The following is a 26,345-nucleotide window of genomic DNA, read 5'->3' as shown; positions in this document are numbered from 1 at the left end:
ACAATCTACCGGGTCATGCCATCATGGACAATGTTGTACTCAATGTCCAAAAGACACAAGAAAACATGACTAGGAAAAATTGAGGACTAATCTACATCCTCATCTAATCAAGAGAGTGGTATAAGGTTATGTATGATGAAATGGGTAGGCTTGAATAAAGGTAGAACAATTAAACTTTGACAAGGTAAATATAGGTGTGAAGATATCAAGGGTGGAATATTTAGGTATGTAACAAATACAGGTGAGTATCCAAGATTAAACCAAATATACTAAGAAGAATGAACCTAAAACATCATCATTTTTATAATCCATCAAAATCCCCAATCATAATCAAGTGGTCATATCTCAATGTCAAATATCTAACAAGGTGGCTATGCCCTAATATGAATAGCACTCCCTATGATGGCTATTCCCCAATATCATCATATCAAATCAATATCTCTCAATCATCTTATACTCTAATTTGAAAGGAATATCTAATCCTCCAAGAAAGTGGCTTTACCCCATCGTGATATGTGATTCATCATGCTCTGTGAGAAAGAATGAGATGGCAATGCGCCGGTATAAAAGAATAACAATATGAGATATCCATTAATCCTCATATCACTCATTATACTTTAATGTAAGAATATATTTGATCACTTCCAAAAGAAAGGTTATGCCCTAGTGTAAGAAATCCAAATTGAATGTCTATGCTTTAATATAAGCTCTCTAGAGTGGCTATGCCCTAGTATAAAATGTTATCTCAAACTATTATGCCCTAGTATAAAATGTTCTCTTAAACTAACATGCCTTAATATAAATTGTCATCTTGAAAATCAGACATCCATGAGAGGGTTATGCCTTAGTGTAGCACCTTCTTGTAACTCCTGATCCATCATACTCTATGAGAAGGAATGAAGTGGCTATGTCCCAGTATAAACTATCATCTCAAAAATGAAACATTGATGAGAGGGGTTATACCTCAATGTAAGGTCATCTCGTAACTCTTAATCTATCATAATCCAAGTAATCTCCAACCAACCTCAAGCTACCCATGTGTGAGCTGTCAAGCACAATGAATGATGTCATGGCCTTAACGTGATATAAAGATTCAGGATATAATGTAGGCTAAGGTAATAGATGAAAGGAATGAAAGGAAACTAGACTAAAAAATCCTAATGGTAAAATCTCTATGCCTTTGGCATACATAATGCGATAGATAAGAAGCTTCAAGGTCATGGACTTCACAAATACTTTATGATACAAGTGACTGAATGAATGAAAAGATCAATATTGATGAAAAGAATAATGAATCAATGGAATCAAAATAAGAACAAAGACTACACAAGTATGCAACAATCTAGATGAATAAGTTAGCTAAATGAAAATGACAAAAGTGAGACTCTATAATAGGCTCATAAAAATAAGAGGAATAATACAATGGTCGAAGGTAAAATAAACAATGTTGTTGGATGATAACTCAATACACAACCAAAAACCAAGATGACTAAGGTAAATGAAGTTAAAACTCTGATTGAGAAGTGTAATCAATATATGAACCTTAAAAATATGTCATAGATAGAAATGAAACCCTCAACTCAATCATAACTCGATGTATGGGTAGAAATGGATACATATAATGGGAAAACAAAAATCATCATATAGGCTACCTACAAAGACTGATATCACAACATTTTTTTCTTTTTTCTATTTTTTTTTCTATTTTTTTTTGTTTTTTTTTGTTTTAATTTTTTAATCTTTTTTATTCTTTACAATAGTCAAACCATTGAATTCAAGAAATCATACACAAGGATCCTAAGGTAGCTTGATAACAAATCTCATTATATACATACTGAAAAAATTATTCCAAATGTACAAATATGAACTCATGGTGATAGAAATAAAGAGTGATCACTCAAATAGGGACAACAAACATTGAGAAAAAGTATGGTAGAAAGTATAAAGAAATGATCAAGATGAATCAACTATGAAGCTCATGATTTAGGTGATCTCATCTATAAACAACATATACTAAGGTGCCCTTAACCCAAGGTATGAAAAAGATAAATAAATAAATTGGGTCATGAATGAAAAGGCTAAGCATGCATGACTCAACTGGCTAGCTAGGGGTAACTCTATATATAAGAGTGTGGCTAAAATTATGGTTATCCATCCTTTAATCACAACCTCAAACATCATGCTCTTAAGCTCTCACACAGTTGACACTAAAGACTAATATCCATAAAAAATAGAGTCATGCCAACTCTCTAAAATCATGTGAAAAAGACCTCAATTTGAATACTTCGTAACAACCTTAAGAAGCTCTTCTAAACTATAGAATAGTAAATAAACTCATCAAGCTATAGACATTCCATTTTGTCCTCATAGCATATGTTAGTCATCATACTTGTTACCCTTGACCTTCCATTTTCATGTAGTACACATGTAGGACTCCCTTCTACTTAGCTGTTCATCGCGCTCCTTGGTGATCTGCTTGTTACTTAGCTTGAAATTGAATCTTGGACCACTTTTAAAGACCTTTTAAGTGGAATTTTTTGGATCCATAACGTGAATTTAAAGGCACCCTAGGTTTTCCCAAAGTTTCAGGGTGACCAAAGCTTGTTTTGGCACTTTTTGGCCACCTGAAACCCATTTTGGCTTGTTTTGGCTTGTGATAGAGGTTCAACCGGTGCTCAACTGCTTGAGACAACCCTAGATTTGTTGAGACAAGTGGTCAATTGGTTGAGGCAAGCGGTTAGTTAGTTTCTTAACCAATTGATTGGGTTTTGGGCCTATTTTGACACATTTTCAAGTTTTTTTTTTTTTTTTGGTCTTTAAGGGTCAAGATGAGTATTTTAGGTTATTTTTTAAGAGATTTAACCTTGAGTTAATGTCTCTTTAAGTTTGGGTTTAGCTTAAGAAGGTTTTAGATATTTTGAGCTTTTGGTGAGATAAGGATAAATGTCCAAATCTCCATCCCCGTTGCCCTATAAAAAAGGACCTTAGGAGGTTGGTTTGATAGGAATTTTTTGAGTATTTTAAAAGGGGAAACTTTGCCAATTTTTAGAGAAAGGGAGAGAGAGAGGGGAGAAGATTTTTCTTGGAAGAAAATTTACCTTGGAAGATGATTTAGAGATTGAAAGAAGGTAAGTTACTCATTTATGTGAACATAGCTTGGTAAGTCACTTTGACTTTGCTTCTTCTCATTCACTATTTATTTTCTTTCTTTAATTATATCTTGAGACTATTTGATTATTGGGTAAGGATATTGAAGGTTACACATTTGATTGTCGATTATCTATTCATAATCTATAATTCTTGTTTTTCTTTTCTTCCTTTACTTCATATTCATTGCTTAAGAGATTGCTTTATTTTTAATTTATTTGTTGTATTGTGGTTTTGAAGCTTTGATTGATTTGATTTTGATATATTTTGGGTATTTTTACTCTTTTTTAACCCCATTGATCATCTATGAGAATAAATTTTGTTAAGATTTGAAATCCTTGTTTTCTTTTAATTTTATATTTTGGGGATTTTAGTTTTCCTCTTTATTTTAAAGATTTTTGAAAGTCTTGTTGATTTATTTTGAAATAAATTTACAACTACACGTGTTTGTTTATTTGCTAAAGTGATTTTCCATAGAAAATACTTTTTTTTTTTCTTTCAAATATGGTTAAACCTATTTTCAAGTCCTCTTTGGTTGAGAAAATATAGTTTTTTTTCATGGCCAAGGTCAAGTCTTCTTTCGTAGGCTTTGATTTCACTATTATGCTTGAGAAAATTAATAGTTATTTTTATGTTTTTTTTTTTTTATGATTTTTTGAAAAGCTTTTTTTGAATTGATTTTTAATGGACCATTCTTAGGCCTTTTGAATCCCCTTTCATGATTAGGTGGGAATTGGGATTGTGATCATTATGAGTTTAATAATGGTTGTCATGTTCCTTAGTACATAATGCATGATTTCATGTGAAAATATCTTCATCTATGGGTATTTCTATGTGAATTCTACACTTTTTTTTTGCATGCTTGAGTACTAATTTGGTCCTTTATACCTCTTATCAGCTCAAATCCATACTCATTTGAGGGTTAATAAGGATTGAATGCCATGTGGTTAATCCATGGCTCATTCTTTTGGTTTACATCACTCATTTTCCAAGCTAATGATTTTAGATTTTCTTGATTTTTGGAAGCTTAGACTAGTCTTACAAATTTAAATTTAATAAGATCATCTCTAATCCTCATGAGCTTCTTTTCATGATCATTGGAGGGTTAAGGAGGTATATTAGTCCATCGAAATTAACTTGGGCATTGGTAATACCCACACTCTTTGATTTTCAAAATTCACTCACTTGTTGACCTATTTTTGACCCCTAAAATATTTTTATAAATTTGGACTTTTTGGCTTGTCTTAAAATATTTTTTAGGCTTAGATTGTGTTTTAAACTTCTTAAATATGTTAAATAATTTTTGTTTAACTAAAAAAATATTCTTTAAGTTAGTTGAATAAATGAGTCTTTATTAAGTGTCCAAATTGTGCCATGTTTTTTTACCTTCGAAATGTATTTGCAAATTGTGCCATGCTTAAATAATGATTTGAGCATTAGTTTCATTCAAAAATCATTTTCTAAGTTTAATAATTAATTTCATCTTTATTTGATTACTATGCTGACTTGAATTTGGTATTATGAAATGTTCTTTGAAATATAGATTAATTGGTGCATGTTTGAGCTTCATAGAAATTTTTAATGTGTTCTAGAAACTTTGAAGATATTGTTTTTTTTTTTTTTTTTAAATTATCTTCCCTTTAAGCTTGTCAAATAATTATATCTTTGCATGACTTCCAGTTCTACCTTGTTTCTGAGCAATAATATGTTTGGTTAAATTTAGGATAATTGGTGCTTGTTTAGACACTATGGGCTTTTAGATTATATTTTAGACACATTGAAAATGATGTAGGATTTTTATTTTGATTTTATCTCATGTTTGACTATTTTATTTGGATTTATTTTGTATCTACTTGCTTGTTGTCCAACATCTGTATATCTTGTATAAACTCGTTAATTTTGTCTCCTTTTGCATGCTTCCAACCTTTTTGAACCCTTGATAAGTATTGTAGACATCTTATGCATGTTAAAAAAACCTTCCTTTGTATCATATTTCCCTTTTAACTATTTTATTTAGATTTATTTCGTAATTGCATACCTAATGCCTAGTTCTACTATATATTAGCTTACTTTGCTCTTAGATTAGTCATCTTTGCCTCTTGATTTTGTGTACATCTTGTATATATTGTTTGACTCTTGCTTTGTTATTGGATCTCCATTTTTGCTTGTGAACTAACCTTCCTTTCCTATATAAGATTGTTGCTTCATTTTGGGTATTATTGAGTACACTTGTCTTTTTTCTTGATTCCTTTGATATGGATATCATACTTTGAGTGTTCTTTGCCTATTGCTTTACATCACCATTTCCTTGTATATTCTTATTTTTATCCTAATATTCATTGGTCTATTAGTCAGTTGTTTTAATTCCATCCACTTGTTTAGTAGAGACCTCTTTAGGGCTTATAGGGGTACTACCTTATGGTACATTTTCAATAAGTAACTTTACCTTTAGACTTGGACTTAGCTTTCATAGACATGCTTTTCCTTCATAAAGGAGTCACTCTCAAGGTTTTATTTCTTATTTCATTTTTCCTTTAAAAATAAACAAAAATAAGTAGTAACTTCAATTTTTCTAAAAATCAAATTTTCATAATAAAAAATGAGTCTCACCATTGAGTGGAGATGCATGTGAAAATGTAGGTCCACATAAGCAAAAAAAGATATCACTCATCGTAAGCCACCCTTCATCATGCAAGGCTCACCTTGGGTTCAATTTTCTCAAAATCTACCCGATCTGATTGGAAAGGGGATAAAAAAAAAATGATAACATTACTACATGATGAATAAATAAATAGTTTGGAAAGATGTCAAGGTAGATGGTGTTGTACAAACTCTAATAAGAAGGGATGTAAAATTCATATGACGATATTAGAGAGTGATAATGTACAAGGCTTAGAATAGATATATGTAGGTCTACAAGGTATGAAAGTTATGAGTAGACAAGGCACTACTTTGACTAGAAAACAAAATATGTCATTGTCTTGAGCTCCCTAGGTGAACCCTCTAATCTTTGGTTAATAAGCTTAATATCCTCCATGATGGGTCGAACCCTACAATTATCATATAAAAATGAATACATATCTCACATTGAAAGTACAACACATGCCACCACAAGAATCAAATACATGCTCAAGGAAATGGTCAAGTCATTATAAAAATTAATGTGCACATCCACGAGTAGAAAAATATGCTAACTAGTCAAAACGCTCTACAAGGGATACACAATCTGACTTTATCACAAGTAGAAAAAATGTGATGTCTTTGTGTATTATTGTTTATGGTTTAGAAGTTTGTTTCAGATCCTCCCTTTGGTTTCCTTATACATACTTGTCGATAAAATTCTTAAAAGAATTAATAGATTTATTATTATTATGATTATCATCATCATCATCATCGTCATCGTCATCATCATCATTAACTTGAATAGATATTATGAATGGCTTGTTAATCACCAAAATGACAAAACCCTAAAGCTTTATATCTATTAAATTGTATAATATTATCAAATAACAACTATGACTATTTAATTTGATGTCTATAGTATGAATAATTTGTTAGTCACCAAAGCGGCCAAATTAGAAAGTTTTTATGGATGTCAAATTAAATAAAGTTCAACTGCTCATGATTATGTAATACCATACATGAGATGACATAATGATATGTATATATATATATATATATATTGCTTTTATCATGAGTATATTGAAGCTCATTGATTATAAAATATTTAAGGATTGCCCAAAGGTTGAATAGTTAATTTTATATCTATGAACATGCTGTGGTTAATTGATATGCCTTATTTTGATATGTTTAGTATATCCAAAGATAGCAAACATGTCAAGTTAGAGTATATATAATTACCAATTATGTGAAATTCAAATTAAGCATCAATTATATTTATTTTTGTATATTGTCGGATCACCCGAAAGAGAACTTCAATGTATATTTATTATATTTGTTAATGTTAATATCTAAATCTATATTACGTGTTTAAGTTTATGACTCAAAACATTAATGAATGAGTGTTCTATATATATTTGAAGGATTTGCTCTCATTTCTTTTCATTCGCAAGTTTCATCTATTTTAAAGTATAATAGGCTTAATTTCTCTAAGTAGTGTGAATAAGTCTATTTTCACCTAGGTGTTCTAGATCTTGATTTGACACTCCTAACTGATAAGCTTGCTACTATTATTGATTCAAGTAGCACATAATAGAGGTCTTTCTGTAAGGCTTGGGAAAGATAATCCTCGAGACTGAAAGTGCAAGGAATATATGAAATTTATGGAAAAATGGTACCGGTTTGATTCTACTGATAAGTCATTAGCTGGGACATTAATGGGTACATTAACAACCATAAAGTTTGATGGATCATGCACCATACATGAGCACATCACTGAGATGAAAAATATAACAACATAACTGAAATCTACGGGAAGGAAAGGAATGAAAACTTGCTTATGCAGTTCATTATAAACTTCTTACCTTATCAATATGCCCCATTCCAAATGGGTTGCAATACCATTAAGGATAAGTGGAATATGCATGAATTGCATAATATGCTCATTCAAGAAGAGGTTAGGCTAAAAAAAAAAAACAAGGAATTCATTTAATTGATCTCATGGATCAACAAAGAGTTAAAAAGAAACCCGAAAAGAAGAATGGAAAGGGTAACCAAGGACTACATAAGGTTAATGTGTCATATGCCCAAATCAACAAGAACAAACACATGAATGATAAGTGTTATTTATGCAAAAAGCCTGGACACTATTAGAAAGATTGCTTGAAACATAAGACATGGTTAAGAAAGAAAGGTAAGGCTAGTGTTTCTGTATGTTTTGAATCAAACTTAGCAACAATTCCTTATAATATTTAGTGGATTTATTTTGGTTGTACCACTCATGTTTCCAATACAATGCAGGGATTCCTTATGATCCAAACCATAAATCCAAATGAAAAATTTGTCTTCATAGAGAATCGAGTCAAAGCTCTAGTTAAAGCCATTAAAACCTATTGTTTGATTTTAGATATTGGATATCAATTAGATTTTTTTCAAACCCTTTATATTCCTTTTGTTTCTAGAAATTTAGTTTCTTTGTCTAAACTTGATACAACTGAATACTCTTTTAAATTTAGGAATGAATGTTTTAGTTTGTTTAAACATAATCATTTCATTGGTTATGGTATTCTATGTGATGGTTTATTCAAATTAAAAAGCTTGTTAACCTTTTTGTTTAGAGTATTAATCTTGAATCATAATGTTGGTACTAAACGTGGTTTAGTTGATGATAGTTTGACTTGCTTGTGGCATAAATGTTTGGGTCACATGTCCAAAGAAAGAATACTAAGAGTGGCAAAGAATGAAATCCTTCATGATTTGGATTTTACTGATCTTGGCATATGTGTTTTTGTATTAAAAGAAAACACATAAAACACACAATTAAGAAAGCAACCATAAGAAGCATACAACTCCTTGAACTTATACACACCGATATATGTAGATCTTTTGATGTTTCATCTTTTGGTGGAGAAAAGTATTTTACTGCCTTTATTGATGATTTTTTACATTATGGTTATGACTATTTATTGCATGAAAAATCTCAATTAGTAGACGCCTTAACGGTGTTTATTAATGAGGTTGAAAGACAATTGGACAAAAAAAGTAAAATTGTTAGGTCTGAGAGAGGTGATAAATATTATAATAAACATGAAGAAATTAGACAATGCCCTGGTCCATTTGCTAAATTCTTTGAAAAATGTGGCATGTGTGCTCAATACACAATGGCAGGTACACCGTAATAGATTGGTGTTGCAAAAATGTGTAATTGTACTCTAATGGACATGGTTAGGAGTATGTTAAGCTATTCTTCGTTAACTTTATTTTTGTGGATGCATGCCTTAAAAAGCACCATATATTTATTAAATAGGGTTCCTAGTAAGGTAGTTTCAAAAACCTCTTTTGAATTGTGGATAGGAAGAAAACCCAGTTTAAGACACCTACATGTTTGAGGTTACCCGATGGAAGTAAGGATTTATAATCCACATGAAAAAAACTAGACTCAAGAACAATGAGTGGCTTCATGATTGGTTATCCCAAATAGTCTAAATGGTATGAATTTTATTGTTCTTTCCATAGTACAAGAATTGTTGAAACTGGACATGCTAGGTTCATAGAAAATAGTGACATTAGTGGGAGTGTGGAGCCACATAAAGTGGAAATCTAAAGTTAGGGTGCAAGTTTCTTTACCTATAACTTCTTCTTAGGTTTTGTCCCTATAAGTGTTGAATAGTTTAACAACTTTCAAGAACAACAAATGAATGATCAAATTCCCTATAATGAAATTATTGCAAATGAACCTGTGGTGGATAAACCACATAAAGTAGCATTAAGAAGGTCTCAAAGGTAAAAGAAATCTACTATTTCTAATGATTATGTGGTTTATCTACAAGAGTTAGAATTTGACTTAGGAATTAATGAGGATTTGGTTTCATTTTCACAAGTCATAGAAAGTGTTAATTCTAATAAAAGAAGAGTTGAAATCTATGGATCATAATGGAGTATGAGATCTCATCGAATTGCTCGAAGGTTCTTAGATGTACTTAAACAAGTTTCTTGACAATGGCATCTTAAGTTCAATGATATCATCACTTCTTTTAGATTTAAAAAAAACACTACTAATCGATGTATATATCTCAAGGTCAGTGGGAACAAGTTTATATTTTTTATTCTTTATGTTAGTGATATCTTGCTTGCTACTAATGATCTTAGCTTATTACATGATACCAAGAAATTTCTCTTTAAGAACCTTGAAATGAAAGATATGGGTGAGGCATCGTATGTGATAGGAATTGAAATATTTCGCGAAAGATCACAAGGATTGTCTCAGAAAGCATATATTAATAAAGTTATTGAGAGATTCAAGATGAAAAAGTGTTCTACAAGTGTTGTTCCAATTCATAAAGGAGATAAATTCAGTCTTATGCAACATTTAAAGAATGAATTGGAATGCATAGAAATGGAAAAGATTCATTATGCATCTATTGTTGGATTTTGATGTATTCTTAGACTTGTACCAAGCCAAACATCAGTTTTGTTGTCGGAATGCTGGGCATGTATCAGAGAAATTTAGGTTTAGATCATTGGAAAGTTGCAAAAAAAGTATTGATAATAATTGCAAGGAATGAAGGATCACTTGCTCACTTATAGGAGATCTAACCATCTAGATGTGGTTGGATATTCATATTCGAATTATGTTAGATGTGTTGATACAAGAAAATCCACATTTGGCTATTTGTTCTTTTTGGCTGGAGGTGTGATCTCATGGAAGAGTGCAAAGTAGTCTATCACTATTGCATCCACTATGAAAGTTGAGTTTGTGGCATGCTTTGAGGCCATTGTTCATGGGTCATGGCTACGAAACTTTATTTCAAGAGTTGGAATTATCGATAATATTGCCAAGTCATTGGAAATTTATTGTGATAACTTTGCAACTATTTTTTTTTCGAAAAACGACAACTATTCAAAGGGTGCTAAACACATGAAAGTAAAATACTTTGTCATTAAAGAAGAAGTTTAGAAACAAAGGGTGTCAATTGAGCACATTATTACCAACCTTATGATTGTGGATCCATTAACAAAAGGATTACCACCAAAGATATTTAATGAACAAGTTGAAAGAATTGGCATTATTGGGTACCGTTGTTGACATTATGTTATTATTTTGTGCTTTTATGTATTCGACACTTTGAGTTTATTTAAATATTGTTTATGATATTTGAATATCCTATTTCTCATCGTTATTATATATATAAATGAATTATGTGAGTTTTAATAAGATTTGTCTCTAACGAAGACATTATTGTTGGACCATTTTGATATATCTCATTACAGGTCATGTTAAGTTTGAAACTAGATATTGTGATACATGGAAAGGACTATGTCGAGATAATGACATATGATTGGAGGTCGTTTCCCACCTTGAAATGAATTTTGGCACTCTTGGTACATCCTTTACAAAATTTGATACATTATTTACAAAATTTGGTACATCTTTAAAAATATTTGGTACATACAATCCTTGAGCTATTGAAACCTCTATCTTATTACCCATGGTCCATTTATTCCTTTAGGGATCTTTGGAAAGTGATTGTAGGTCGTTCCTACTCCGAAACGGACTTTGGAACCCTACGTATATCCTTGGATGTATCAAATTTTCTCAAGGATGTAACTAGGGTTCCAAAGTCTATGTCTGAGTAGGGAATTACTGCCAATCACTTTACAAAGATCCATAAAGGAGTAAATAGAGCATGGGTAATAGATAAGGGTCCTAGTAGCTCAAGGATTGGATGTACCAATTTTTTTTAAGGATGTACCAAATTTTGAAAAGGAAGTACCAAATTTTGTAAAAGATGTACCAAGGTTGCCAAAGTCCTTCATGAGGTGGGGAATGACCTCCAATCACTTCTTGAGGGTTTCTAAAGGAAGAAATGGACCATGGGAAGGGAGATAGGTGTCCTGTTAGCTCAAGGATTGGATGTATCAAATTTTCTCAAGGATGTACCTAGGGTTCGAAAGTCCGTTTCGGAGTAAGGAACGACCTTCAACCACTTTCCAGAGATCTCTAAAGGAATAAATAGAGCATGAGTAATAAGATAGGGGTCCTAATAGCTCAAGAATTGGATGTACCAATTTTTTTTTTTTTTAATTTTATAGATGTACCAAATTTTGTAAAAAAACTATACCAAGGTAGCCAAAGTCCTTCCGAGGTGGGAAACAACCTTTAATCACTCCCTAAGGGTCCCCAAATGAAGAAATGAACCATGGAAAGAGAGATAGGTGTCTCGTTAGCTCAAGGATTAGATGTATCAAATTTTCTTGAGGATGTACCTAGGGTTCCAAAGTCCGTTTCAAAGTAAGGAACATTCTCTAATCACTTCCCAAAGATTCCTAAAGGAATAAATGAACCATGGGTAATAAGATAGAGCTTTCGATAGCTCAAGAATTGGATATACCAAATTTTGTGAAGTATGTACCAAATTTTATAAATGATGTACCAAATTTTGTAAAGAATGTATCAAGGGGGCCAAAGTCCTTTCCGAAGTGAGGAACGACCTCTAATCACTTCCTAAGGTTGTCCAAAGAAATAAATGAACCATGGTAAGAAAGATAGGTGTCCCATTAGCTCAAGGATTGGATGTATCAAATTTTCTTAAGGATGTACCTAGGGTTTCAAAGTGTGTTTCAGAGAAGGGAATGACCTCCAATCATTTCCCAAAGATCCCTAAAGAAATAAATGGACCGTGGGTAATAAGATAGAGATTTTGATAGCTTAAGAATTGAATGTACTAATTTTTTTTTAAGAATGTACCAAATTTTGTAAAGGATGTACCAAATTTTGTAAAATATCTATCAAGGTTGCCAAAGTCTGTTCCAAGGTGGGGAACGACCTCCAATCACTTCCCGAGGGACTCCAAATGAAGAAATGGACCATGGGAAGGAAGATGGGTACCCCGTTAGCTCAAGGATTGTATATATCAAATTTTTTCAAGGATGTACCTAGGGTTCCAAAGTCTGTTTTGAAGTAAGGAATAACCTCCAATCAGTTTCCAAAGATCTCTAAAAGAATAAACAGACCATGGGTAATAAAATAAAGATTTCGGTAGCTCAAGAATTAGATGTACCAAATTTTTTTAAGGATATACCAAATTTTGTGAAGGATGTACCAATGGTGCCAAAGTCCATTTTGGGGTAGGGAACAACCTCCAATCACTTCCCAAAGGTCTCCAAAGGAAGAAATGCACCATAAGAAGGAAGATTGGTGTCCTGTTAGCTCAAGAAAGGGATGTATCAAATTTTCTTAAAGATGTACCTAGGGTTCCAAAGTGTGTTTCGAAGTAGGGAACGACCTTCAATCACTTCCCAAAGATTCCTCAAGGAATAAACAAAATAAACGGACCATGGGTAATAAGATAGAGGTTTCGATAGCTCAAGGACTGAATGTACCAAATTTTTTTAAGAATGTACCAAATTTTGTGAAGGATGTATCAAATTTTGTAAAAGATGTACCAAATTTTATAAAGGAAGTACCAAGGCTGCCAAAGTCCATTCCAAGGTGGGTAAATGACCTCCAATCACTTCCCAAGGGATTCCAAAGAAAGAAATGGACCATGGGAAGGGAGATAAGTGTCCCATTAGCTCAAGGATTGGATGCATCAAATTTTCTCAAGAATGTACCTAGGGTTTCAAAGTCCATTTTGAAGTAGGGAACAACATCCAATCACTTTCCAAAGATCCCTAAAGGAATAAACGGACCATGGGTAATAAGATAGAGGTTTTGATAGCTCAAGGATTGGATGTACCAAATTTTGTAAAGGATGTACCAAATTTTGTAAAGGATGTACCAAATTGTATAAAGGATGTACCAAATTTTGTAAAAGATGTACCAAGAGAGCCAAAGTCCATTCCAAAGGGGGGAACAACCTTCAATCACTTCCTAAGGCTATCCAAAGGAATAAATGGACCATGGAAAGGAAGATAGGTGTCCTATTAGCTTAAGGATTAGATGTATTAAATTTTCGTAAGGATGTACCTAGGGTTCCAAAGTCTGTTTTGGAGTAGGGAACGACCTCCAATCACTTTCCAAAGATCCCTAAAGGAATGAACGGACCATGGGTAATAAGATAGGGGTCACACTAGCTCAAGGATCGGATGTACCAAATTTTGTGAATGATGTACCTACCAAATTTTGTAAAGGATGTACCAAGGTTGCCAAAGTCTATTCCGAAGTGAGGAACGACCTTCAATCACTTCCCAAGGAACTCCAAATGAAGCAATGGACCATGGGAAATAAGATATGTGTCCTATTAACTTAAGGATTGGATGTATCAAATTTTCTCAAGAATGTACCTAGGGTTCCAAAGTCTATTTCGAAGTAGGGAACAACCTCTAATTACTTCCCAAAGATACCTAAAGGAATAAAGGGACCATGGGTAATAAGATAGAGGTTTTGATAGCTCAAGAATTGAATGTACCAAATTTTTTTAAGGATGTACCAAATTGTATAAAGGATATACCAAATTTTGTAAAGGATGTACTAAGGTGGCCAAAGTCCATTCCGAAGAGGGGAACAAACTCCAATCACTTCCTAAGGCTATCCAAAGGAATAAATGGACCATAGAAAGGAAGATAAGTGTCCTGTTAGCTCAAGGATTGGATGTATCAAATTTTCGTAAGGATGTACCTAGGGTTCCAAAGTTTATTTTGGAGTAGGGAACGACCTCCAATCACTTTCCAAAGATCCCTAAAGGAATGAACAGACCATGGGTAATAAGATAGGGGTCCCGGTAGCTCAAGGATCGAATGTACCAAAATTTTTTAAGGACGTACCAAATTTTGTGAAGGATGTACCGAATTTTGTTAAGAATGTATCGAATTTTGTTAAGAATGTACCAAATTTTGTAAAGAATGTATCAAATTTTATAAATGATGTCCCAAGAGTGCTAAAGTTTGTTCCAAGATGGAGAATGACCTTCAATCATTGCCTAAGGGTCCTTAAATGATAATATGGACCATGGAAAGATAAAGAGGGGTCTCAATAGCCCGAGGATTGGAAGTACCAAAATTTCTTAACGATATACCAAATTTCCTTAAAGATGTACCTAGCGCTCCAAAGTTCGTTTCAGAGTAGGGAACGATCTCTAATTACTTCCTAAAGATCCCTAAGGAAATAAATGAACCATGGGTAATAATTTAGAGGTTCCGATAGCTCATGGATTGGATATACCAAATTGTTTTAAGGATGTGCCAAATTTTGTGAAAAATGTACTAAATTTTGTAAATGATGTACCAAATTGTTTTTAGGATGTGCCTTAGGTTCCAATGTTCGTTCCAGGTGGGGAACAACCTCTAATTCCTTCTTGAGGGTCCCCAAAAGAATATATGAACCATGAGAATGGAGATAGTGGTCTTGGTTCCTCTAATTCCAAAGTTCGTTTTTGGGGTGGGCGAGAACCTCCAATTATTTATAGAGGGCTCAAAAGGAATATATACACCATGATAAGTATGATAGTGTTTCCGGTTCCCCTAAGCATGAATTTACCTTTTTTTTTTTTTTTAAGAATGTACCTATTTTTTATGAAATTAATATAAAAGGTTAAATACAATTTTTTTTTTTATGAAAAATATATTTTCTTTTATATTTTATTTTAATTAAACATTAAATATTTTAACAAAAAAAAAAGATCCATAATCAAATTAAAATCATAAGAAAAATGATAAAAGCATCATCACTTATTGTGATTTTGATATGATAAATTTAAAATGAAAATTAAAAGAAAAATAATACAAATAATAAAATAGTATTACAATGATATTTTACTTTTACATGTGATAGAATTTAAAAAATAAATAAATCTTTTGTTTAATATTAATATGAAAAAAACTCTTATATCATAAACTTCTAAATAATAAAATAAATTTTTAAAATTTAAAGCTTAACTTATAAAATGTATTATTATAATTAATATTTAAAATCATCAAGTATATTTTTTGTGGGATAAAATTTTTATTTTTTTCCATTATATATTTTCATTTTTATTTAATTTGTTATATTAACTATTTATTATATATTATCATTTTAAGTTTAATATGTCAAAAAATAATTAAAATCAATAAATATGGAGAAATTAGAAAGTCAAAAAAATTAAAATTAAAGAAGTTTTATGAGAAAATACATGAGCATATTGAAAAGAATATAAAAGGAAAAGAGAAAAATAATAATAAAAATTATAATAGGTGACAATGGATGATGGTGGCAGGAGAGGAAAAGGAGAGGAAAAAAAAGAAAAAAAAATAGGAATGTGGTGAGTGGTAAGAGAGATATATTGATGTGAGAGAAATAATAAAAATAAATTACACATGTACTTATTAATAGATGATATTAAAGTGGTGTGTACTTTATCCTTTACTTTTGAGGTTAATTATGAAACAATAGTGATGTCAAACAATAGTTCTAAAATCTCATATTTTTTATAATTGGTGTATGATTACATTATTTTCCCTAAAAAAAATTCAAAAAGGTATATAAAATAAGTAAAAATTATCAAAAGAAATTAATTAATTAATGCTTCCAAAAAGATCAGGTTAGAACTGATGATTTGGGCATTCTGAATCATCCATAAAAGATGCCAGCAAATTAAATAATAACAAAATCTTGATAGTTTCTAGATTTTTCTGTTTCTTTCTTTGACAATGGCAAGAAAGGCTGATGAAGTGGCATAAGATATCTCAAGATTGAAGAAGGTCTGGGCAATGGCTTTAGGCCCAAAAACTAACAATCACATACCTTCTTTTAGGAATTTGTTCGTATTTCTTTTTTAACACTTCTTTAAATTTTTTTCCTATTTCTAATGAGGAACAATAATGGTTGTGTCAACAAATCTTAACTTTTTATGGGTACTCATCGATTATACGTCCGATTTCTTGTACCTTTGCTGCTCATATAATTTAGATGGTAGGAATGGGGACTTTGTCTTAACTGTACTATTTCCTTTCATTATCCACTCTTAGGCCATTTTTTGGTTTCTTGAAGCTTTGGGAAAAAAAATACATGGACAATAACATAGAAAAAAATAAAAAATAAAAAATGGAATTAAAATGAATAAATTTCTATATAAAAATTAAATTAATAAGTTTGTAAATAATTTTAATTATATTCGAGTTTCTTTATTATTATTTTTATAATAAACCAACTACAAAAAATATTTCTTTAACAATTAAATTTAAGATGATTACTCAACACTTTTTCTCATACTAATTGATCGCTTATAATTTCATTACTTAAAAAGTTTAATATTAAGAATTGTCAGTACATTAGGCTTTGTAATTGAAATTGATAATTTTGTTCCATTCATTTTGACCTAATACATTTCTAGATTGTGTGTCTTACACTCCGTTGAAAACTCAAGGTTATTGCATGATCAATTGAAATGACATAGATAAGTATAGAAAGGTCCAGGAAAAACTAAGAGGATTTATATAAAGCTTATACTCGATTGAAAGTTTTTTAAATTGAGTAAAAATGTTTTAAAAAACTTTTAAGAGCCTTCAAACACTAATGACAGAATTCCAATTTTACATAATTAGATTAATTTTACAATTATAATTGAATTAATTTTACAATTATTAATAAATTTGTTTTTCAAAATTCTAATTTGAGTCCAGTAGGTATTTATATCCTTACCTTGCTTAAAAAGTTTTTTATTTTATTTTATTTTTTATTTTTTATTTTTATACGAATATTGGAAAAACCTAATTAGTCTTCTCCAATCTCCAAGCTCTCAAGACGTTTATGTTCAGATGCTTTGGGTTGAGAAGGAGATTTGCATCCCTTTAGGCGTTGAGGTAAAATCCACTAGGGGAATGTATGGTGTTGCGTCGTAGATGTGAAGTTCAATGTAGGTGTTAGAGAGTAAGACTTGTGGATGACATTAGATAGGTAAATCTATGAATTGTATTTTTAAATAGTGGGTTGGTGATTAGAGGTAATCAATCTTATGGTTTTTACATCTGCATGTTATGTGGATGGTTTTCCATGTAAAAAATCTAACGTGTCTTGTGATGATTGTTCTTTGGGCTTCCAAAATTAAAAAGAGATAGTTAAAAAATTTAATTTATTAATTTTTTTGGCTAAAAGGTTTAAACACCTCCCTCCAAAGTATTGCATAAACTAGATCATATAACTTTTAATTCATACCAGAGTAGGGAAAATTTACAAATCAAATTTTTTTTCAATTCCTACTTTTAAGCTTGGTTTTATGGAATTTAAAGAAAAGAAAGGGTTATGTTGTGTTTACTCGTGCTCGTGTTAGGTAATTCTAATATGATTATTAAATGAATTATATTCAAGTAGAGTAAATTTTCAATACTTTTTACCTTAAAGAAAATGGTTTTTCTTGTGTTTGGTTTAATAAGAGAAAATATAAAAGAAAATAAAATATAATTAAAATTAGTTAGAAATTTATATATTTAAAATGATTTAATATGTATATAATGGAACGAAATAATTGAAATGAATTTCAAAAATCATATAAAAATAATTTGTTAACTTTAAATGTATGTTTTTTTTTTCATTTACCTTTTTTTTCCTTGTATTTTTTTCTTTGCTTTTTTTTTTCTTCACATTTTTTTTTTTAAATTTTTTCTTGACAACCAAGCATAACTTTAAAATTATTTGTTATTGGTCAAAACCATCAAATTCAATTTTATTTGTTTACTTGTCTTCAATTATGGATGTGACTTATGAAGTCGCACTAGTTTTCACTGAAATGGCAACTGTGGATGAATCGCTAATTATTTAATAATAATTACAACTAAAACAAAGAAATTTAAAGAGAAATACATGAAGATCCAGTAAAGGAAACAAAAGGAACAAGCCATGCATGAAGAATTAATAGGAAGTAGAGTTGGTATTCTTGGAGGGTGTTCCCAATTTTGGTTAACTAAATGAGAAATTTGTCAGTAAATCAGAGTAAATCATAGGCATGTCCTCCTGCAATGGCTCCAATAATTGGGCCATATATATAGATCCAAAGTCCTATATAGATATTGTGGAATTTGGTGGTCCAAAAATTGATTGGCCACGTAAGCAAAGTTAGTTGATTAACTAACTAAAAGCATGCTTGTTTCGTTTAGTTTTTCCATGTACTTGTATAAAAGGGTGAAGAAAGAAAAAAAGAAAACAGAACAGAGGTGTGTGTGAGTTTTTTGAATTATAGAACAGGTGTGAGAGGATTTCGGAGTTTGAATCTTCTTCATTATACTGTAGAGAGAGCTTGAAAATTCTAAGAGATTCCAGAGGGTGTAAAATGGTTCATTCTCAGTGGAATTTTGGAGGTGATCTTGATTTGTGGATGTAGGATTCAAATCTTGGATCCGAACCACGTAAATTCTACTTGTCTTGCTCAATTTTTTTGATTTCTGGTATTGTTTTTCTTTGTCTTCTTAAATTGGTGTTTGATCTCATTTTATTGAGGAACTTGGATAAAGCCTCAACATCTGGTATCAGAGCTAAATCAAGAACAGAGAAAGAAGAATGTCGACTACAAAGTATGATTTTGAGAAGTTCAATGGCAGAAATGACTTCGGGTTGTGGAAGATGAAGATGAAGACCATCTTGATTCAACAGGGCATTGAAAAGGCTTTACTGCCTGATAAAGATCTTCTAGAAAGTGTGACTGAAAAGGAAATGCAAGAATTTCAAAGAAAGGCTTACAACTCGATCATATTAAGTCTTTTTGATCAGGTTCTAAGAAAAGTATCTCATGAGAGAACTGTTGTTGGGGTTTGGAAAAAGCTGGAAGAACTGTACAGAACCTGAGCTTTGCTAAATCGCATTTATCCGAAGGAACATTTATATGGTTTCAAGATTGAAGAATCCAAGCCAATTGATGATACCTTAGATGAGTTTAATAAATTGGTGTTGGATTTAGAGAGTTTAGATATCAAGGTGGAGGATGAAGATAAGGCAATCATTCTCTTAAACTCTCTACCTAAATCTTTGAAGCATTTTAAAGAAACCTTGAAATATGGTAGAGATGCCATTAAATTTGATGATGTTCAGAATGCCTTGAATGGTAAGGTGTTGGATATGAAGTCCTCTGACAAAACTAACAGTGGTGAAAGTTTAACTGCTAGAGGAAGACCTCAGAATAAAAATAATAATGGAAAATGAGGAAAATCACGTTCATCAAGAAAGATTATAGGAATATCAAATTCTATCTTTGCAACAAGATGGGACATAAAAGAAGTATCTGTTTAGATAAACAAGAAGAATAAAAGACTTAAGCACAAGGAAGTGCTACCATTATAGATGATGGTTATGACAGTGCAGAGGTACTCATTGTTACATTGAATCAAAATCATGAAGAATGGGTATTGGACTTGGGTTGCACCTATCATATGTGTCCAAGAAGAAATTGGTTTTCATCCTATCAAGAAGTTAATAGTGGAAAGGTGCTACTGGGAAAAAACATGAATTGCAGTGTGGTTGGAATTGGCACGGTGGCTATTAACATGTTTGATGGAATGACAAGAACTCTCAAAGAAGTCAGACACGTACTAGACCTGAAGAGAAATCTAATATCTCTTGGAACTTTAGACGAATCAGGTTATGACTTCAAAGCAAAAAATGGGAAATTAACAATTTCAAAAGGTGCCATGGTTTTCATGAAGGGTCAGAAGAGAAATGGCTAATATATCCTAGAAGGTCACACATTGAAAGGTTTAGTGGGATCAGTGTTAAGAACTAAAACTGATAAAACAATTCTTTGGCATAGAAGACTTGGTCACTTAAGTGATCGAGGTCTAAAAGAATTGCAGAAATAGGGCCTATTGTGTGGAGATAGCATCAACAAGATTGATATTTGTCAGTATTGTATTCTTGGCAAGCAACATAGGTTGGCATTCAAAGTTGCAATACACTAGTCAAAGGATGTATTGGAATATGTGCATTCATATTTATGGGGGCCTACAAGAGTCTCTACTCATGGTGGAAACATGTAATTTCTATCTTTGATTGATGATTACTCTAGAAAAGTTTGGCTATACTTGTTAAAAACTAAAGATGAACATACTATCTTAACAAAGGTTAAGGAGTGGAAGACTTTAGTTGAAAATCAAACTAATAAAAGAGTAAAGGTGTTAAGGACAACTAATAGGCTAGAGTTTTGCAATGAGGAATTTGAAATGTTTTGTAAAAATCAAGGTATTTTAGGACACAAAACAGTAAGGAATACACCTCAATAAAATAGCCTAGTAGAGATGATGAATAGGACATTGTTAGATAGAGTAAGGTGTATGTTGTATAGTTCTGGCTTATCTAAACATTTTTAGGGTAAAGTTGTAATGACAACTTGTTATTTAGTAAATAGAACTCCATCTAGTGCAATGGACTTTAAAACTCTAGAAGAGCTTTGGTTTAGAAAGCCTTCTAACTATGAACACATTAGAATCTTTAGGTGCACAGCTTATGTTCACCAAAGTGAAGGAAAATTAGAACCAAGGTCAATAAAATGTATCTTCTTAGGTTATCCAGAGGGTGTTAAAGGTTACAGGCTATGGAATAAGGAATCTCCAGGTGTTAAAATAATAATAAGTCGTGATATTGTGTTTAACGAAAATGAAATGTTTTTTATGAGAACTAACACTGTAGGTACAGAGAAATATTCTGAAAAATAGGAGCTTGACACTTGAAAAAGACCATTTTGAGTTTGAGGTGGAGTTATCATCTCAAGATGGTCATGATCAACAAAATAATTTAGCACATGGTGGCTTAGAGACAAAATATACTAAGGTGTCAGGTTCAAATGTTGAAGGTGGTGCAAGAACCAACTCACAAGAAGCTGATTTTGATTATCTTTTGTCAAGGGATACAGCTAAGAGGAACATAAAAACCCCAGACAGATTTAGTTTTGCAGATTTGATTGCTCTATTGACTGCTATGGAGTATGAAGAGAGTGAGCCACTCTTTTACCAGGAAGCTATAAACAACAAAGAATCAATGAAATGGCTCATAGCAATGAGTGAAGAATTTGAATCCTTACAGAAAAATCAGACCTGGGTGCTTGTAGAAAGAAATCTAAATAAAAAAGTGGTAAGTTGTAAATGGATATTCAAGCGGAAACAGGGTGCCATTGAGAATGAACCCATAAGGTTTAAAGCTAGATTAGTGGCTCGAGGATATACTTAGAGAGAGGGCATTGACTACACCGAAGTATTCTCTCCAGTGGTGAAACATACCTCAATTAGAGTATTGATGTCCATTGTAGCTCAGTTTGACTGGGAATTGGAGCAACTAGATGTTAAAACTGCCTTTTTACATGGAGACTTAGAAGAAAAAATTCTAATGACTCAACTTGAAGGCTTTGAAGAGCCAGAAAAGGAACATCTAGTGTGTTTACTTAAAAAATCCTTATATGGATTGAAACAATCCCTAAGACAATGGTATAAAAGGTTTGACACCTTTGTACTAAAGATTGGTTTCAAAAGGAGTAGTTGTGATGGTTGTTTCTATTATAAGAAGTTACAAGGAAGTCTGATGATGTTTTTTCTAATATATGTCGATGATATGTTATTGACTTGCAAAGATAAGTCACAAATTCAAGAGGTGAAGACGATTGTAAAGTCAGAATTTGATATTATGGATCTTGAGAATGCAAGAAGAATACTCGGCATGGAAATTGTAAGAAACAGAGAGGATCGTACTTTATTCTTGTCATAAAAGGGCTACTTAGAAAAGGTTTTGAAGAGATTTTCCATGAAGAATTCAAAACCTGTAAGTATACCATTAGTAGGACATTTCAGATTGTCAATGACACAATGTCCTCAATCTGAAGTTGAAAGGAAGAAGATGAATTATGTTCCATATGCTAATGCTATAGGGTCACTCATGTATGCAATGGTGTGCTCACGACCAGATATTGCTCATTCAGTAAGTGTTTTGAGTAGGTTTATGGTTAACCTATGTAGAGAACATTGAAATGGAGTTAAACGGTTGCTACAATATGTAAGAGGATCTCTTGGTGTTGGACTGAAGTTTGGATCTTCTAAAGAGGGTGCTGGTATCACATGTTATGTGGATTCAGATTATGCAGGAGATTTTGATAAGAGAAGGTAAACTACAAGTTATATTTTCACCTTATTTAGAGGACCTGTTAGCTGGAAGTCACAACTACAATCGATAGTGGCACTTTCAATAATTGAAGCTTAATATATAGTAGCTATTGAAGCCATGAAAGAAGCTCTCTGGTTGCAAGGACTTGTTAAGCAGCTTGGAGTGCTGAATAGTGTAGTGGAAATACTTTCAGACAGTTAGAGTGCAATTCAATTGTGTAAAAATCCCGTGTTTCATGAAAGGACCAAACATGTCAATGTTAGATATCACTTCATCGGAGAAACTGTAAGCTCAGGAGCAGTGAAGCTGGAGAAGATTTCCACAATTGACAATCCAGTCGACATGGCAACTAAAGTTCTACCAGTAAGCAAATTCAGGTATTGCCTGGAATTAGTCCAGGTAATGTGCAACTAATGTTTAAGTCAGATCTTCATCCAAAGAATCCAAATTCAATTTTTGAACCAATGTGGAGAATGTGGAATTTGGTGGTCCAAAAATTGATTGGCCACGTAAGCAAAGTTAGTTGATTAACTAACTGAAAGCATACTTGTTTCGTTTAGTTTTTCCATGTACTTGTATAAAAGGGTGAAGAAAGAAAAAAAACAGAACAGAGGTGTGTGTGAGTTTTCTGAATTATAGAACAAGTGTGAGAGGATTTCAAAGTTTGAATTTTCTTCATTGTACTGTAGAGAGAGCTTGAAAATTCTCAGAGATTCCAGAGGGTGTAAAATGGTTCATTCTTAATGGATTTTTGGAGGTGATCTTGATCCGTCGATGTAGGATTCAAATCTTGGATCTGAACCACGTAAATTTTGCTAGTCTTGCTCTATTTTTCTAATTTTTGGTATTATTTTTCTTTGTTTTCTTAAATTGGTGTTCGATCTCATTTTATTGAGGAACTTGGATAAAACCTCAACAGATATGCTTCACAAAAATTGGTCCAATGCTTCTTGTTGGGTTCATTGATGCTCCTGATACATGCCTTTGGTATTTTTCAAAGATAATTTCAAATGGGTTAGCCTCATTTGTTAAATTTCGAAGATCAAATTTTTAAGAATCATTCAATAGAAAAAAAAAAAAAAGTTAAGTGTAGAATTACCCGACAATTAAGGAATCTAACAATATAGCCATTCCAATGGCGAGCCTAGGAAGTTATTTTTAAAAGCAAAGTTTTAAAATTTGAAAAGTATTTGAAAACTTTTTTGTTTTCCAAGTTAGCCTTAAGCCTGATGGATTTGTTTCTTTTCATTTTTATTGAAAGAAGACCGATCTCATTATATTTCCTTTCACTTTTCTCTCTTTTTAGATATCATAATTCTATTTCGAAAGTGTTTTTAAAAAATAGTTTTGAGAACATGTTTTATAAAACAAAAAATATATGCAAGAATATGAAATGTTGTTAATTTTTTTCTTTGCTTTTAAATATAATATTTAGCTATATTGTTTTATTTCTAACCATTCTTTATATTTATGTAAGCACTTCTTAAAACAATTTAAAAAAAGCAAGTGAAAATGTTTGCTATTTAAAGAAACATAAATTAGACAGAAATAGATTTTTTTGTTACCAAATAGTTACCAAATAGGGCTTAAAATTCTGTTCGTTCTAATAATTTTGATCCATACCAAGTTTTATTAAAGCTTATCTCATAGGTTAAAAAGAATAAAATATGTTTAGTGGTGGTTGCTTCCATTTTTTTGGGAGAGGGTAAGGGCTTGATTGACAACTATTTTCGAGAACCATTTTCTATTTTTTAGAACAAAAAAATTGAAAAACATATTTGACAACCAAAAAGTGTTTTCTATTTTCTATTCTCAAGAATATAAAATAGAGTGTTTTCAAAGAATATCTTTTAATTGTTATCACTTATTTTAAAAATCAATTATACAAACATATATAATGATTAAAAATAAAATTGTAAACGTAAAATTATTTTTAAAATACATTTAAAAATATTAAAAACATGTTAAAGACATTTTAGGTTCCCAAATATACTTTTATTTTACAAAATATCATAAAACAATTTTCAAAATATGTTGTTAAAAATTATTTTTCATAACTGTTTTTAAAAGTAGCTAATGGACTGGAGGTAGATGAGAAAGAAGAGAGAGTGACTTGAGGGTAAGGCAAATGGCCGACCATGAAAAAAGCAATGGTGATGGAGGGATTGAAGTGAGCACCAGAAACATGACCAATAGAGTAGACTATCACCATTATTGTTAAGCCCCATGTCATTGCTATTCCTAGTAATGTCACTTGCCCATATATCTTATTCACTACCATTGATCCACATCCCATGAATATTAGAATATATGTTCCTATCATCTCTACAAGCAACTGTTTCCCTCACTCCTTTTTATCAGACCCAATTCCAATATATATATAAATCGAAACAAAAAAAGTGTTTTTCATAATTTTATCTTTAATCACTAACCTTTTGTATGATTGTTACAATCGTAGGTGAAGTCCAAAATTGAGCTTGCTAATGGCTTTGCGCCCAGGAGCATTGCCCACACCTTTTTCAACCTTTGAGATCTCTTCTATCATTTCTTCAGCCTGCTGTCTTGCTATTCACAAAGAAACGAAGACAAATTTCTAGAATTATAAAGAAAGAAGAATTTGATGGATTTTTTTTTTTTTTTGGGTGGGGAATAATAAGAAATACAGGTTTTTACCTAAATGGATTGTTTGTCTTATTTTGTTAAAATTTGATATAAAATTGTTTAATAAGTTGTTGTTTCAAAATTTATCATGAGTATTTTTCACATAAGGGATGGTTTTAATGACGCTAGTCAACTTGTTGTCATCTTTTGTGCGGATAATTCAAAATGCTCTAATCATTTAATTTTGAAATTATTTTAAAATTCAAGCCTAATTCTTTTCCAAGGTATTACATATATATATAAAAAAAATTTCTTGCTTTTTTTTTATTTTAATTTAAAATTATTTTAAGGTAATTTTAATTTTTGATTGGATAAGAAATAGATATTTTAATATATCATTTTCAATAAGATATGATATTTCTTGGATATTATATTTGATCGATATAATATTCTAACACAATATAATATATATGCAAGGAGATATATTATATTATAGTTATATATGGTTTGTAAATGAATGAAAAATGAAATTGAGTACATATTATTTTTCAATGTTGGATATTTGTTTGAAATAAAAATTACATTATATTCTTATATTTTCTATTAAAAAAACAATAAATTTCTTACACGTTTAACAATGTGTGGACCCTGCATTTTGCACGACTCGCTTTTTTTATTTTAGAAAATTTTATTTTTTAGAAAAGACTTGGAGTCGCCACTTATTTTTATTTTATTTTTAAAAGGAAAACAAAATAAGAAAGAAAACCCTAAGTGTGACTCTTTATTTGGAAAAAATAGTCTATGGAAAGCCAAAGTCAGGTTCGAGGGTTAGGTTACTTATTGGGAAGGTATGGTAAAAGACCGTAGTACCCTTCTAAGTCCCTAAAAACGAGTCTTTACTAAATAAGGTAAGATAAGTGTGCCAATT

At 31.4% G+C, this 26,345-nt stretch overlaps 1 pseudogene; it reads right to left on the bottom strand.

The window, feature by feature from the left end:
• The window catches only part of LOC100244961 (probable aquaporin NIP-type), a 33,157-nt pseudogene extending 7,086 nt beyond the window's left edge, over window positions 1-26,071 (bottom strand).
• Window positions 26,072-26,345: the final 274 nt, after the last annotated feature.

This window comes from Vitis vinifera, chromosome 14, assembly GCF_030704535.1.
Source record: "Vitis vinifera cultivar Pinot Noir 40024 chromosome 14, ASM3070453v1".
Lineage (NCBI taxonomy): Eukaryota > Viridiplantae > Streptophyta > Magnoliopsida > Vitales > Vitaceae > Vitis > Vitis vinifera.
The sequence above is the reverse complement of the archived record's forward strand: the minus strand, read 5'-3'. Positions and strand labels throughout refer to the sequence as shown.